This window comes from Lutra lutra, chromosome 1 (genome assembly GCF_902655055.1).
Source record: "Lutra lutra chromosome 1, mLutLut1.2, whole genome shotgun sequence".
Classification (NCBI taxonomy): Eukaryota; Metazoa; Chordata; class Mammalia; order Carnivora; family Mustelidae; genus Lutra; species Lutra lutra.
The window spans coordinates 62,011,719-62,028,981 of record NC_062278.1 but is presented as its reverse complement, the minus strand read 5'-3'; the positions used below and the strand labels follow the sequence as shown (position 1 = coordinate 62,028,981).

Genomic DNA, 17,263 nt, shown 5'->3' with positions numbered 1-17,263 from the left:
CACAGTTCTACTATCTTCAGCACAGGGACTGGCACACAGTAAGTGCTTAAGAAATATGTGTTGACTGACTGAGAAACCCAGTCTTTGAGGTGTCCTGCCTACACTTTTACCCCATACACTTCTTGTGGATTACCCTACACCCACTATCAGACTTTATTGTGTTGATCATTATCTTGTAGACCCTAAAGTAACATGTAAATTCCTAAAAGCATGCTTATATCAGAAAGTCTAGAGAACAGCTTAAGTTCATTAATCTTAGGGATCTTTCAGGCTTATTTAGAGATTGTAGGACTGTAAGGGAAAGAACAGGGCATGATATTTAGGAATATTTTAAAGTATTTACTGACGCCCTGAGCATTGTTCAAGAATTACAGGGTTTAGAGGATAAGCGTGTATAATTGTCAGTGTGGGGCACAGAGAGAAATTATGTGATTTATTTACTAGTTTTCTTCATTGATATCTTTTTCTCCCACTAGATTTTAAGCTCCATGAAGTTGGAGAACTTGTCCTCTCAATAACTTTATCCTCTGTGCCCAGAATGGTATTTGACACATAGTAAGTATCAATAAATATTTGTTGAATGAATAAGTGTAAGCATTCATTAAATCAATCCTATGTTGAGTGATAGATTAATTGCTTACTGCATCAGAAATGCAGGAGCACAATCAAGTTCTTATTCATTCATTCAACAAATATATTTTGATGCCATGCATCCTAACATCCTAGAACAGTGTCTAGCACATAGTAGGCACTTGTATTTGATAAGTGAATGAGATAATGAATATTCACATGTACTCAAAGATGGTTCATTTACTAAGTGTGTCCATTTACTAGTGCTGCCATAACAAAGTGCCATAAACTGGCGACTTAAACAACAGAAAATTATGTCTCACAGTTCTAGAGGCTAGACACCCAAGATCCACAGTATCCACAGTATCCATAGTATCCACAGGGTTAGTCTCTTCCAAGGGCTCTAAGAAGAACCTTGCCTCTCTCCTAACTTCTTGGGGTTTGCTGGCAATCTTTGATGTTTTTTGGCTTGTAGAAGCATCACCCTGATCTCTGACTTCATCTTCGCATGGTATTCTCCCTGTGTTCATGTCCAAGTCCAAATTTCCCCTTTTATAAGGACCTCATCATATTAGATTAGGGGCCCACCCAATCCAGTATTATCTGATCTTAACTTTATTAGTCACATCTACAATGACCCTATTCCCAAATATAGTCATGTTCTGTGGTACTAGGACTAGAACTTCAACATATGAATTTGGGGAGGACACAGTTCTCAATCACACTAAAATAACAAATCTTCATTCAGGTGGTACCATTTTGATGCTTAATTTCTATTTTGAAAACATCAATTTGTCAAAATAACATCTTGTTTCATGAGTCTATATGGAAATTGATATGATATTATTATAATCTACTATACTACACAAAAAAATGTATGTTTGTAACATGGAGAGGGAACATGGAAAACTTTCAAGAGGCATGAATGTACATACCATATTTTGTTGAATAATGTGTGACCAACATTAAGTTTTGTGGGGAAGACTGCTAAAGATTCTGAAGGAAACTGTGTATGAATCAAAGGCATTTGGTCTTTATATTACAGACATCAAGGAACCAGTACAGAATTCAAAACTTATTGAACTACAGAAGGGTATTAAAAAGGGTGAATTGTGTGTAAATTATTCATCAAGGAACCTGACTTTAAAAAGAAAGAAATAAGATGATGAGGTTGAAGAATGGACCTTGGGAACTAGCAATTCAGAGGTTTTTGGTGACCTTGGCAATTTAATTAGAAACAGCTCAAGAAACCAGATTTTAATACATTGAGGAATAAATCTGGGTTTTAGGAAGCTTGGAGATGGTACAAAGGAGGGAAAAATCAGGTCTACGGAAGGTGATTTGTTATTTGTTAATTTGTTATGGTTGCTATTGTCTTAAATGAGGGCAGCTGAAGCATGTTGGCAGGCAGCAAAAAAAAAAAAAAAAAAAAAAAAAAAAAGGAAAAGACAGAAGAAAGAAGTAATTGATATAATAAGATCCTGGAGCAGGTCATCAGCACTAGAGAAAAAGGTCTCTGAGATGTGATGGGTGGATTCTGACAGAAGTGGAGGGAAGAGATATTATTTGATGACCTCTGCTTCTCTGTGAAGAAAAGAGACAAGATTAGTTCAGAACGAAGAGTAGGAGGTAAGTTAGGAGTTAATTAGAGTGATAAACAGAAGGTGGAAATAAAAAAGGCAAATGACTGGGAATAATAAAAGAACCGTAAAGCATTTCTGAAACAACAGCTGGGAACCAGGAATCTGGAGAGGCCCCAAACTATACGTTTGGGAAGTCCAGCATTGTTCAGCAGCCTGGGAGCTGAGGACAACACAGAGTGTGTTCATCTGGGCTCAAGATCTAGCTGGGTACACCTGAGAACCATAGATGAGGAAATTAATGGAGCCAGCAGAAGTCTTTAAAGGTAACAACCTTGGGGTCCTGGATGATAGAGAAGAAACTGGAGATTAATAGTCTGGGGGAAAAAAAAGAAGGGAAAAAATGAATGTCGGAAAGTCTTTGGTGAGAAGGTTAAGTTCTCGTTTTCTAGAGCCATGTATATCCTAATAAGGAAGCCTGCCCATACCACACATATCTTTTGACATCAGTCTAAAAGAAATCACAGAAAATAGAATGAACACTTTGGAGGGTGTAGACTAGACTGAGAAAAAGCCTGCAGGTTAGGATTTCATTCCCAACTCTGCCAAATAACTTAACTTAATGTAGCTTAATGGCTTTGCCATCATTAACACCATTGTTTCAGTTTGAGGATCCTTTGGGAAAGCACGTTACTTATGTATATAAAAGTAGAATAAATGGGGCAATGGTGATAATAATTGACAAGAGGCAAATATTTTTACTTTTTGCCTCAGATTCCAAAAGTGTACTGTTGTTTCCCTCAAAGCATGCTTGTTTATTTCTCTCATTCTAAGATTCTCTATTTATTTTACTAGTGAATCTCCAGAGCTGGCAATCTCTCCTTTGGCACACATTCTCCCTTTCTGTGTGTCTTTTTCCTTGTTTCCTCCTGCCTTTAGGCATTGAATGTGATGGTTTGTCTCAGCAACCTCCCCCCAACCCCCACCCAGTGACCAAATAAAGTATTCTCATAAGCTTTGGATTGGAATTTTTTTTCCAAGAAGACAGGGCTAAAAATTTGGTGCTTGGTTAGAGAATACTTTTAGGTACATCCTGGATGACACTGTATAGCTAACCCCTCATGCCCTATGCATTCAGATGAACCCTGGTATCTCTCTGTGGTATTCGTAAGGAGAGCCCTGTTCCCAGGGACCTAGTCTCCAGATGTCAGATTGGTGAAGTAGCCAACCATGTTATTCACTGTGAGATACCATGCTCTACTTATCCTCTACTTGCTTGAGTGACTGTGATGAACATAATACACTGGGTTTAGTGGTTTCCTAACGCTGTGAAAAATTTTTTTTAATTTTTAATTTTTTATAAACGTATATTTTTATCCCCAGAGGTACAGGTCTGTGAATTGCCAGGTTTACACACTCGCTGTGAAAATTTTTAAGCTCCCTCTTTTGATATTGTCTGTGTATAAATTTAAAAAAAATAATTTGAGGGGCATTTCAATAAACAACCCTAATGAATTTCCTTTTTTCCTTGCAAATATAAGTCCCTATAAAATTCCAATTTTTCCCTTCTCATGACTCTGTTAAAGCTCTTTACAGCACAGCTAAAAACCTGCTGGCCTAGAGATTAATATGACCAGACATACCATGAATTTTTTAAATCTCAAAAGTCCCAGTTTCTAGTTCTTGGTCAATCAAATATAGGTTGTATTTGCTTGTATATATATAAAGTCTATTGTCACAAGTCTTCTCTAAATTCTTTTTTGGTTTTACTATCCTCTAAAATTGTCCCTACATGCTACTGTGTTATAAAGAGCTAAAGGAAAGAACTTGAAGAATGGAGGGGAGAGAGTATGTCATGATGGAAAGAGAAAGCACACTAGGGAAGAAGGAAAACCAATGAGGAGATGGAACAAGTAGTGATTTCCCTTTGCCCTAGTCCTCTAATAGAGCTTTTATGTTTGGTTGTGATATTCCTCTCACCTAATGCCCCAAATGACCTCCTCCGAGCCAGTGAAAAGATTATTTTCACTGCCAGCAAATATCTCCTACCTACGCCACAGGTCAGAATCTCCTGCTCTAGCAGCTAAACATCCTCTCCAGCCCCTCAAGCCCCTTACCCGTGGACCCTGGGGACTCAGACCTATTGTCATTAGTTCCTCCCTCCTCCTATCCGGTGCTGGCATGGAGAGTGTTAATGGCTGATGTAAATCTGAAAAGAACTCTACAATAATTTGTTTTTACGTTATTAACATTCAAAATATAAACAGGTAAACTACAAGTTGAGTTCATTAATTCTTCCTGTATTACTTAGAAAGATGAAAACTGCATTTTTAAAGAAAGGATTGATTGGTGTCATGTACGTATTTGTTCACTTCTGTTTATGCAAGATAATAAGAGTATTAACATGGAGGTAGAACAATGGTATTTATAATTCCATCACCACCGTTTGTAATAAGGAAATGCCTAAAAGAAGTGGGGAGAGAACACTTGCTGCTCTGTACATATATTACATGCTTCCATTTTTTAAAAAAGGCGTATGAGGAAGAAAAAGTTTAATAAGTTGAGGAGGAGTTAGTGTTCTTTATATAATGTTCACTGACACTGACCTAAGATTGCTAAGTTTAGAAAAGACTAAAATATGATGGAGGGATACCTCCTTATAAGGAGCCTAGAGACCAGAGAGACATGTGCTCCATTAAATCCTCTCTGAGATTGAGATTACTTGAATGAGACTAGGATCCTTTTTGGAGTGCTGAAATGTCCTTTCTTGGAGAGTAGTGAGTGCTGTGTCTGGCAGACCTGATTCATAATTTGCCTGTAACTCAAGATATGCTTCCTAGGGGCTGAGGCCCCCAAAATGAAAAGAGCAATGTTTCAAATAAGTTTGTAAGGATCCATTTCTAAAATTTAAATAGTTCTGGGCAGACTTTTATAACATTTTCTCTGCTGTTTGCGAAAGAAAATAATTGGTGGTGGAGAAGCGGTTTCTTACCTAAGTAGGAATTGGCAGAGTTGATAATACAGACCATAATAAAGAGGTCATTCATGAGGGCTTAGTGGATATCAAAGAGCAATTGGAAAGAACGAATAAGGAACAAGGGGGGTTGTTATGTTTATGATAACTTACCTAAGTGGACTAATAAACCTGTCAGTGGTAATGGAGGTATAACTTTCAAAAGTATACATTAGAGCGAAAGGTCCTTGAGAGCAGGTGTGGAGTCCAGTTAGCAAAGTGGTTAAAAATAGACTCTGAAAAAAATTTGTTAAGTTAATGAATTAATACATGCCTCCATCTGGGCAGTTCTTTGCATAGTCTCCCTTATCTAACCAATTCTCAAGAAAAGTTCAGAAACTTTGTTAGGTTCCCCAATGAGATATTTGAATTTTAACAAGGGCATAAAGTGATTAATTTTTAATTTATTCATTTCAATCCCATTCACATTCCTGTTCTTGTTCACCCATCTAGGTAACCACATTCTATTGTTAGTTGGAACAATTTTACAGAAAAGTGTTGGGAAATAAGTTCAAGGAGGTAGTGAGGGTTTGGGCTTCATAGGCCGTGGCAATAGCTTCAGAATCCCAAGCATCAGTGAGGCTGGAAAAGTCTGATGGGCAGGAGCCTTTGAAATCACAACAACCCAATTTTAGGATTACCAGATGAAGCAGTTTCAGCCAAAGGCTAGAGGCACACATGAAAGAGCTTGATTTAGGATATACGTCAAATATAAAATTTCTGACCACTGAAGATAAAAAAAAAAAAAAAGTGTGCATCATTGGACCCTCTTCTTTCCCTCCTGAATCAGTTTTACTCGCCTAACCCTTCCGGTTGGCACCCATACCTACCAGAAGCTTAGGGAGTGATAGTAAATGTGTTTTAGAACTTTCACAAGGTCTTTGGTTCCAAAGCATAGTTTTTAAGACACTTCAAACAAGAATTTTAAATATTAGATAGGTTTCGTTTCCCCTTGTACTGACTGTCCGCTGTGCTAAGAACTATGGAATTCTTGGGCATTTATTAGTGTGTGCATAAATCACTTCGCAGAGGAAAAGGAGGTTGAAAGGTCATACAAAAAGTGCATGCTCTATGACCAAGTCATACCAGAATGAGCCAATTTGGCACACATGCTTTTGAGAATGTGAGAGAGCTGATAGTTGGCCTAAGATGGGACATTCAGGGGAGGTCATTTTCTTGTTCATTTATGTATAAATCTTTAAAATTCTGAAGCCATAGACTAGTATAACTGAAGGAAATAGCCCAGAATTGTTCTTATCATATAGCAGAGATGACAGACTTAAAATCTGATGGCTCTTCCAATAGCTTCTAAAAGAACTAGGGACTAGTCTGGCTCCATTTGTCTGCCCAAGAAGTTTCCGTAATTTATCCATGAGGGTTTCTAGCAGAACCTTACACTTACTGTCTAAATTAATGATACTCCTTTCTTTTGCCATGACAAAACCACTCTATGCTATATACATTATGTTAAAGGCTTTTTTAATTTTAGCATGTGGACATATTCTGTAAAAGCATTTTCAGTTTCATCACATTGACAAGCTGATTCCATTAAATCACCCACCATCATCATGTTCGCTTTTTTCTTTTTTGAAAAGTTAGAAAACAGTGATCATCTCAGAGTTTTCAAGGCATTCACTTTGGCAAAAAATAAATCTGGGAAAACCTGAGCCTATTCCTTGAAGTGGAAAAAAAAAAAAAAAGATGAGTTATATCATTTTCTCATTGGCCCTTCTCTTGAAACTGCTAAAGACAAGGAGGGGGGCTGGGTCTTTTTTATCTTTTCTAGTAAAATGAGATGTAAAAAAAAAAAATTATGGATGTAGATCAAACTTCTCTACCTCAGTATTTATTATGTATTATTTGTTATTTAAAATAGAAACCTCGGTATGTTGAACGAGTAACACAAAAGTGTTTAATTCAAACATTTTTTGAGCATTTCTGCACCCTCTGATAAAATGTTATTCGGTAATACTTTCGGGTTACATTGCTGTTTTGAATTAGAGCAGATATAGCCTAGGTCTCCTATCACTGTGCTTTTCTCACGGAGAAGAAAAAAAAAATCATCTGATCATGCTACTGCTGGGTCGTTTAAAGCATTGAGTGGATGTGTGAAATGAGGGGAAAAAAACCTGCTCAGTATGGGGTTAATTAGCTCTGTGGAGTTGTGGGTGGGTCACTTCCTCAGGACCAAATCATGTAGGAGGAAGCACGTGCAGACATGTAAAATTAAAAGAAACCCATGAATCCTCAGACTCTGGGGCACAAATTGATTGCCTTTGGAGACAAGAAAGGAATCCTTTTGCACCAGTGCTTAGGGCTTCGCTGGTCAGAGAAGAATGGACTTCCCTCGAAATGTCTGATGTCGGCCTCTGTCAGGCACTAAAAAATAAAGTTGCAGTTGAGAAAACCTTGGCAAATCTACACTTTTTGCAACTGACCTCCGCTGGACTCTTTTAAAAATCATATTATCACTTTCTTTAACTTGCCTTATTTTCTGGGTCTCATCGTGGAAACAACGTGCTTTCTTCCTGAAAGTCTGGGCAAATCCTGTTTTCCTCATGGTGTTTCGTGGACTGCCACAGGTTCCCTGGCTGCTGAGCTCAGCTCTGCAGGGATTAGGCCTGGAGGATCCCCATCAGCTTGTTTATAGACTAAGCCCTTCCTGAAGCAGGAGGTGAAAAAACAGGCAGGAAGCATCCTCAATGCCTAGATCGTTAATAGGTGAATCTGAGAATTCAGGTATTTACAGGGAAATTTGCACAAGCAGAGTTTTGAGAGATATGGCGAAAAAGACTCCTTCAGTATGTGCTAACCAAAGGCCCAGAACCAGTGGAGATTAACTGTGAGGAAATCTCTACTGAAGAATATTCTAGTAAAGTGTCAGTACAAAACATTCCTGTTTGCTTCTTGAGTTGGAGAAGCAGTAAAATTGAAAAATTTGAAAATTCCAAAGCAGAATCCACCACCACCACCACCTACAAACAAAATTGCCATACTTCCTCCATTGCCTGTGGAAAAACCTGAATCTAGAGCTTATAAAGACAGTTAAGAAAAAGCAGATTCCCCTGAGAGGAAGTGTTGAATTAAATTAATAGATTTTTCAGATAACTGAGAACAAGTTGGACTTGAGGACAGAGAGCTGACCGAGAGTGTCCCCACTGAGGCAGTCCCAGTCAGATTTGTTTCTTTTTCTTCAACTGTCTGATATGATAGGCATGTCGAGGTGAAAATATGGATGTGGGAATAAGAAGAGATGGAGACAGGCCATCAGTAAGTTCTATGAATGCTTTTTTTTTGTTTTGTTGAGGTTTCATCGACATACATTATAAGAGAATAATATATTGGCTTCAGGTATACAACATGATGATTCAATGTTTGTATATATGGCAAAATGATCACCGCAAGTTTAGTTAACACCTGTCACCACGTGTAGTTCCAGAATTTTTTTGGTGTGATAAGAACTTTTAAGATTTACTCTTTTAGCAACTTCCAAATATTCGATAGTGTATGATTAACTATAGTTACCATGTGGACATGTACGTTATATCCCCATCACTTATTTATTTTATAAATGGATTGGTGTACTTTTTGACTAACTGCACCCATTTTGCCTACTCCCCAACCCCCACCTCTGGCAACCACCAATCTGTTTTCTGTATTTATGAGCTTGGTTTTTGTTTTTGTTTTTTGAATATCACATATAAGTGAGATCGTATGGTATTTGTCTTTTTCTTGTCTTATTTCACATAGCATAATGCCCTCAAGTTTCATCCATGTTGTCACAAATGTCCTTTCTTTGAGATGACTGAATAATATTCCATTGTGTATATATACCACATTTTCTTTATTCATCCACTGATGGACATTCGGGTTCTTTTCATATCTTGGCTATTATATAAAAAAAATACTGCATTGAACATGGACATGCATATATATTTTTGAGTTAATATTTTCATTTTCTTCAGATAAATATCCAGAAGTAGAATTGCTGGATCATATAGTAGTCCTATTTTTAATTTTTTGAGGAAACTTCATTCTAGTTTCCATAATGACTACACTAATTTGCATGCCCACCAACAGTGCACAATGATTCCCTCCCTCCCACATCCATGCCAACCCTTATTTCTTATCACTTGGATAAATAACCATTCTAACAGATGTGAGGAGATATTTCATTGTGGTTATGACTTTCACTTTCTTGATGATTAGTGACATTGAGCATCTTTTCATTGTACCTATTGGCCATCTGCATGTCTTCTTTAGAAAAATGTCTATTTGGGGTGCCTGGATGGCTCAGTTGGTTAAGTGTCAGACTCTTGGTTTCAGCTCAGGTCATGATCTCAGAGTCATGAGACTGAGTCCTGTGTTGGGCTCTACGCTCAGTGTGAAGTCTGCCTGGGATTCTTTGACTCCCCTTCTGCCCCTCTTCCCACACATATGGCTGCACATACACACGCTCTCCCCCTCTCTCTCTCCAATAAATAAAATCTTAAAAGAAAAAAGAGAGAGAGGGGAAAAAAAAAGGAAATATCTATTCAGATCCTCTGCCCACTTTCTTAATCGGATTTCTTTTTACTATTCAGTTGTATTAGTTCTTTATATATTTTGGACAGCAACCCCTTATTGGATATATAATTGGCAAATATTTTTTCCCATTCAGTAAGCTGCCTTTTCATTTTGTTGATGGTTTTCTTTGCTATGCAGAATATTTTTAGTTTGACACAGTCTCACTTGTTTATTTTAGCTTCTGTTGCCTTTGCTTTTAGTATCAAATTCAAAAAGTCATCACCAACACCAATGTCAAGGAGCTTACCACCTATGTTTTCTTCTAGGAGTTTCTTCTACATTCAAGTCTTTAATTTATTTTGAATTAATTTTTGTGTGTGGTATAAAGTAGTGGTCTAGTTTCATTTTATTGTGTATGGCTATCCAGTTTGCTCAACACTCTCTATTGAAGCTACTGTACTTTCCTCATTGGATATTCTTGGCTTCTTTGTCATAAATTAATTGACCATATGTAAATGAGTTTATTTCTGGGATCTCCATTCTGTTCTATTAATCTATGTGTCTCCTTTAACACCAAAACTGTAGTGGGGTTTTTTTGTTTTTTTTTTTTTAATATTTTAAAATTTTTTTAATACCATACTGTTTTGATTACTACAGCTTTGTAATAGAGTTTGAAATCAGGGACCTTGATGCCTCTGGTTTTGTTCTTCTTTCTCCAGATTTCTTTGGTTATTGGGAGTCTTCATATTTCCACACAAATTTTAGAATTCTTTCTTCTATTTCTGCGAAAAGTGCCATTGCAGTTTTTATGAGATTGCATTGAATCTGTAGATTGCTTTGGGTAGTATGGACATTTTAACAATATTAATTATTATAATCCACAAGCACAGAATATCTTACTATTTATTTGTGTCTTCAGTTTCTTTCATCCACATCTTCTAGTTTTCAGTATACAGGTCTTTCACTTCCTTGGTTTAATTTATTCCTGAGTGTTTCATTCTTTTTGATGCAACTATAAGTGGAATTATTTTCTTACTTTCTCTGATAGTTTGCTGTTACTATATAGAAATGCAACTGATTTCTGTGTATTGATTTTTGTATCCTGCAACCTCACTGAATTCACTGTTAGTTATAACTTTTTTCTTTTGTTTTGTTTTCTGGTGGAGTCTTTAGGATTTTCTATATGTAGTATCATGTCATCTGCAAATACTGACAGTTTTACTTCTTCCTCTCCAATATAGCTGTCTTTTATTTCTTTTTCTTGACTGAGTGCTCTGACTAGGATTTCCAGTACTGTGTTGAATAAAAGTGGCACAAATGGGTATCCTTGTTTTGTTCCTGATCCTAGAGGGTAAAGTTTTCAGCTGCATCTATTGAAATGATCTTATAATTTTTATCCTTTATTTTGTTAATGTGGTGTATCATTCTGATTGATTTGCACATGTTGAACCATCCTTGCATCCCTGAAATAAATCCTATCTGTTATGCTGAACAAACCTTTTGATTTATTGTTGAATTAGGTTTGCTAATATTTTGTTGAGGAATTTTTAGTCTATATTCATCAGGGATATTGGTCCATAATTTTCTTTTCTTATGGTATCTTTGTCTTGTTTTGGCACGAGGGTAATGTTGGCCTCATAAAATGAGTTTGGAAATGTTCCCTCTTCTTCTGTTTTTTGAAAGAGGTTGAGAAGAATCAATATTAATTTTTCTTTGAACGTTTGGTAGAATTCACCATTGATACCGTCTGGTCTTGGACTTTTGTATGTAGCGAGTTCTTAAATTACTGGTTTAATCTCCTTACTAGTAATTGGTCGGTTTGAATTTTCTATTTCTTGATGATTCAGGTTGCATGTTTCCAGAAATATATCCATTTTTTCTAGTTTGTCCAACTTGTTGGCATATAATTGTTCATAGTAACCACCTAGATCCTTTGTATTTCTGTGATATAAGTTTTAATGTCACCTCTCTCCTTTCTGATTTTATTTATTTGAGCCCTCTGTCTTTTTTTCTTGGTGAATCTAACTAAAGATTTTTAATTTTGCTTATCTTTTTGAAGAACCATCTCTGGTTTTATTGATCTAGTTTTTTGGTCTCTATTTCATTTGTTTCTACTTTGGTCTTTGTTACTTCCTTTTTTCTACTAGCTTTGGGCTCTGTTTGTTCCTTTTCTAGTTCCTTAAGGTGTAAAGATAGGTCATTTTTATTTGAGATTTTTCTTTTTATATGAGATTTTTCTTATTTCTTGAGGTAGGCATTTATCACTATGAACTTTTCTCGCAGAACTGCTTTTGCTGCATTCATAAGTTTTGGTGTAAGTTTTATAAATTCTAACAACCGATGTTATTGCTTATTGTACCATAACTTTTCAAAATTCAAGCTAGTGGTTAGCTTGACACCCTTGCTGTTGAGTTCACTCCTGTAATTTGAAACAGCATAAGCAATGGCTACATGCAGCAACCATTATCCTAGTTAGGTTGTCAGAGTCAGCTTAATGCTTTTTTTTTTCTTCTGTAGTGATATTGAACAACAGCAACAACAACAAAAATGTTTCTTTTGAACAGTCTTAGACCTCTATCCTTCCAAATCCTGATCATAGCATAACTAACCTCAAGAAGTAATTAGTGAAGACTAGAATAATATCCTATAACAAGTTAGCTATGAAGAAATTGGCATAGTTTATCTCTTTGATTCATGTTCTTATGAAAATAGTGTGTTGCAATATAAACTATGTTTCTTTCTCCCAATCTTTTTTTTAAACCAGATTATTACAAGTTACATTGGGACTGATTTTTTTACTAACAAAGTTTGAATAACACTCAAAGGCTTTAGTAGCCAAAGTCCATCTTTAGAAATAGCTTTCTTCTATAATGTACTGCCAATTTCTTATGTGTGTGTATTTTGACCTTCCTGATGCCTCTGGTATGGGCTGACTGTTGATTGGTACATGTTAGTGCTTTGCTTATAAGAGTTGGGCAATAGTTCAGTGATCCAGTCCAAATGTGGGCCATAGATAGAATAGGCTCATCTTCTATTTAAGAAATGTATCAAACTGCTTATATGAAGTTGGTTCAGACAAGGACATTGGAACTGTTCATCTAACCCTGTGTGCTGTATGTAATGGATACCTGCTGAGTTCCAAAACTGCAAGGTAAATAGACAAGAAATCCAGTAACTTGCCATCCCCGTGAGAGCTTTCTCTTAGTCTGTTATTAGATTTACATTCTTAATCATATGGGGCCCATTTTGGTCATTTAAAAGGACTTGTTCACTGGTTCTCCCATGTCTTTGATCATAGTCCTGGGAATAATAATAGTGAGTTCTTATACTATTTTTCTGGTCTTTTCTAACTTTTTGTTTTAAATTGGAGATTGAGTTAATATGCATAGTCATACCAGGTTTATGAAATATTCAGCTAAATTTCTTAGACATGAAAGCATTAATTGTTAGAATGTTTTACTATAGCTAATCATATGTTTAAACTATAGTAGGTTCAAGTACGTTTTTCCTCAATTCTATTTGTGACATATACACTTGGCAAATTGAATCAAGACATAAGCATTATAGATACTGTTTTGAATTCAGTGACTTACAGATTTTTTGTATTGCCTAATCCTCTTCAAACTGTAGAATGTATTTTACTCAACTGTGTTGTGATTCTGTACAATTTTTAGGATCAACATGTTACAGGATTTTGTAGTCATAAAGAGCTCACGATGAGAGAAGTTATTGAATCTATCTCCTGACTGGAGGCAGAGCTGCATTTATTCCATCCAAAATAGAAGAAGATCTTTCCTATTTTTAAATAGCCATGAAGATAGAAATTTCATAACTGCTCTTAGCAATCTATTTGATTATTTACCACTTGCACATTTAGGATGTTCATCTTTAAGTTTTAACTTAAATTCCTCACTGGACAGTTTAATATCATTATGCCCTAGGACAAAAATGTCGATCATTATCTTCTTTATAACAACTCTTACAGCCATAAAACCATCAAGATATACCTTAGCTTTTTCTTTCTGAGGCAAAATTATCCCAGTGTTTTAAACATTTATTTTTGTTTTTATGGCTCTTTCTGTATAAGAGTGGCAAAGGGGACTATTTTAAAAAGTTCTGTCATATATGAAGCCTCTGAGAAAGACACTGCATATTTTAATTTCACTGTGCTGATGTGGAAGTAGCCACAGATTTTTCATTATATGCTGATGGACAGAGCATTTGTGTTCATTTAACCTTGAGGTTGAAACTTGTTCCCAAAAAAGTAACTGACTCATAGCATTGGCTAGACCCAAGAATAAAGAGCATCAGTTTTCCTAATCTTAAAGCTCATCTTGCCCCCACTCCTAAAACGCACTAAAATTAACTTTTCCTTGACCTCTCTCTTGTGCTATTTATTTACTGATTTAACAACTTTTTTTCTATCATCTTTGTCTCCTAAAATAGACAGACAGCATTTATTCAACAAATGTTGAATGGTCATGCTGTGTTTAGGACACTATGCTAGGCTTGGGAGATTCAAGTGTGAACTGTTAGCAAAGGCTCAAAGACAAAGATGTCCTAGGCGTGTTCAGGGAGGAGCCAACAGCCTGTCACAGAATAGAAGGAAGCAGCAGTGTTGGGGGGCGGTGGGCGGTGGGGAGAGCCAGAAACAAACAAACAAACAAACAAACAAAAACTGAGAGAGGTGGATTGGGGCCAGATTGTTAAAGATCTTGGATTCTCTTAAGCAAATAGTTGATGGTGACAAGGACAAAAGTAACCTTTTTCGATCTATATTGTAGAAAGCTCTTTCTAGGTCTTTAAAACACATACTGTGCCCATGCTGTCTTCTTGGTTTAGTATCTAACAGATCATTGGGTATAAGTACTCACTTAATTTATAGCTTTTGGTATAAATTTTATGTCATGATTTTTTCCTTTGAATTAAAAAAAAAAACATTTGAGGAAACCATTTGAGTAAAGACAGCCTTCTGTTCACACTGATCTGGATGTTTCTTTCTCCTGCTGTGCCTGTATTTATTCCAAAGCCCTCTGTACCACTAACATGTTACTTTCTGTGTTTACACACCGAGGAATCTCAGGATGAGTTTCCCTTGCAATAGACTCAACCTTTTTGTACCAAATGACATTAGTGGTGGTCTGTGAGCAGCATTATGACCAGATATTTCTAATTGATTGGACCACATGATAACAATGCCAGACCTTTTTAGCATCCTCTAAAGGATATCAATGTACTATAATAAAAGGTCCTGGTATACCAATCTGTTTGAAACCCATGAATCTACAATTTCAGGAGTTTGAGATATAGAAGGAAAGGTTGGTTGGGATCATATTGTAGAGAGCTCTTGACTGCCTTCATAACAGAGTTAGGTCTATTTTAGAAGCTATAAGAAATCATCCTGAATGTATTAAATGAATTCAGTCCCTGCCCTGCCACCCCACCCAGCTCTCCAGCTTTTATTTCATTCTTATCTTTCAGGTCCTATACCTGTAAGAATCAGAGAGAGTCAGGAGGATTTGTATGGGATGGGGTGGAAGGTCAAGATGTGTTAGCAATGTCTCAGACCTAGAAAAGTCCTAGACCTAAATGCTGAACTTCAGCTTTTGAATTCTCTTTTTTTATTGATCATTATTTCATCACCTAATTTTTTTTTAAGACACATGCTTTTCAGATTTAACAGAGCATACTAAGGAGAGGTAAGGCACCATTGATTTCCTTATCATTCTTTTCAAGATGGATCCAAAAATGTTATGGTCTTGAAAAGCAGATCCTAAGATATGAATGACCATTTGTGGCATTTATAATCTTCTCAAGACTGACCAAAAGGAATGAAAATACCTCAAGAGCCTTGTCTTCAGGAGACTCCAAAATCTAGCCAGTGGGAGATTACACATGTTCTGTATGCACTTCCAAATAACGCTTCCATCTGACTTTAACTTGTAAACCTTTTGCCAGATAGAAAATAGGGAATTAAAAAACTCTGAATTCAGGGTGCATGAAATGTCATTAAATCTAGCATAAAATTTCTTGAATCTGTATCCATAGAGAAGATGGAATATCAATTGACAGGAACCTATGAAGCTGGCACTTATTCTGAGAGACATGTGAATCTAAAAATCCAATAGTGCCTCAGCCTTTGAAAACACAGAAGCCAGAAAGGTATTAGGAAAATCAATAAGGTAAAAATCTTCATCCTACTGTTTGGAATGACTCCCACATAAGAATTAATTAACACAATACTTCTAGAACATTAAAAGTATGTTAAAATACTATCTCTACCCATAGAAAACAAAGATATAAACCCATCTAACTTCTAGAGAGAGGGTTGAAGAGAAAAGACTGGAAAGATTACAGGCGCATGTAAAAGGTCATTTCTGTCCTGTTGTCACACCATTTACCCTCTTCAGATACAAGGATAAGTGTTGAACTTCACTTCATCTGAATTCCTCAGCTCTATCATCAATGCTGTGACACATTCTAATTTTCTGATTCATTTGTGATGAATAAGCTCTCTCTTTTCTATTCACAGTGCTAAAAGTAACCAGTTTTCATGAGTGAGTTATGATTACTTATTTTCCATTTTTGTATTGCACTATTATTTTCCCTTTGCAAAGTTTCTCTCACTCTTTCTCCACCAGTTTGAAGCCCATGTACAAAAAAGCCCTTAGACAGTACTGCTGCGGAGCCTTCAGTCAGTCAAGAGGAATGAAAGACTGACAACCCGATTCTGTTTTTAACCCAGCCAGATACCTCAGCTGGCAAGTGGCTCGGCTTCCGCACCATAAAATGGGTATAATAATAGCTTTCCCTTACCACTGTGAAATATTTAGAATACAAATCAAGCCAAACCTGTCTCCTTCCAAAGGAGAAGCTTAAGCTAGCCTACAAAATCCTGAATGAGCCCAGATTTCAAGGGGAAACATAAAATGGGAAATACCTAGATGTAGCGTAATTGAGTGGCTAAAAATATGTAGACTTTGGAACATACTTATTCAGATCCCAGCAGCTGTGGGATTTGAACTTGGGGTAAGTTTCCTAATTTCTCAAATCTCCCTAGTTCTGTAGTAAATTGGAAGTTAACACTGTTTTGCTCTTCTAGTCAAGATGAAATGATCTACAGCTAATGCTGCTTTCCAAACTCTTACACGGAGGTGATCCTCAGGATAGAGCAAGTGATCGAGTCAGTCCTCAGGCTGCGGGCCATTGCTTGAAGTAGTCCGACACACATGAGACTTTTCAGGGAGCTCTCAAGGTTCCTCCTACAGATACATCACATTCTGCATTCTACTCCACAATATGCTTTTACTTGTTTCACTGAACCAGAAATTCCATGAGGACAAGAACAGTGGCTCTTTTATTTCTTCTATAACATCCAAGAAATGGTTATCGGATAAATCAACATATGTACAAATAAGAGTTTAAACTACTTAGCCACAAGGACAACCGACCCTCCAAAAAGACAGTCATGTCTTGATTATGTATTCCGCGGCCTGGTGCACTCCTGTTACATTGCTCCCCATCCCTGGGTAGGCCCCCATTCAAATCTGAGAAGCATTTCCTTCGCAGGATGCCTGCAGCCACAGAAGGTGCT

The 17,263-nt window shown here is 36.6% G+C and overlaps 1 protein-coding gene across 8 annotated transcripts in view; it reads left to right on the top strand.

Annotated features, from left to right (window-relative positions):
• ZBTB20 (zinc finger and BTB domain containing 20) overlaps positions 1–17,263 on the top strand; it is an 814,654-nt gene that overhangs the window by 609,721 nt on the left and 187,670 nt on the right. Inside the window, exon 3 of one of the 8 annotated variants that reach the window (XM_047725325.1) lies at positions 477–555. The exons of the other annotated variants lie outside the window; for them this stretch is intronic. The gene's annotated coding sequence lies outside the window, so the exon portion shown is untranslated. The remainder of the gene's footprint in view (positions 1–476; positions 556–17,263) is intronic. 8 annotated transcript variants of the gene reach the window in all.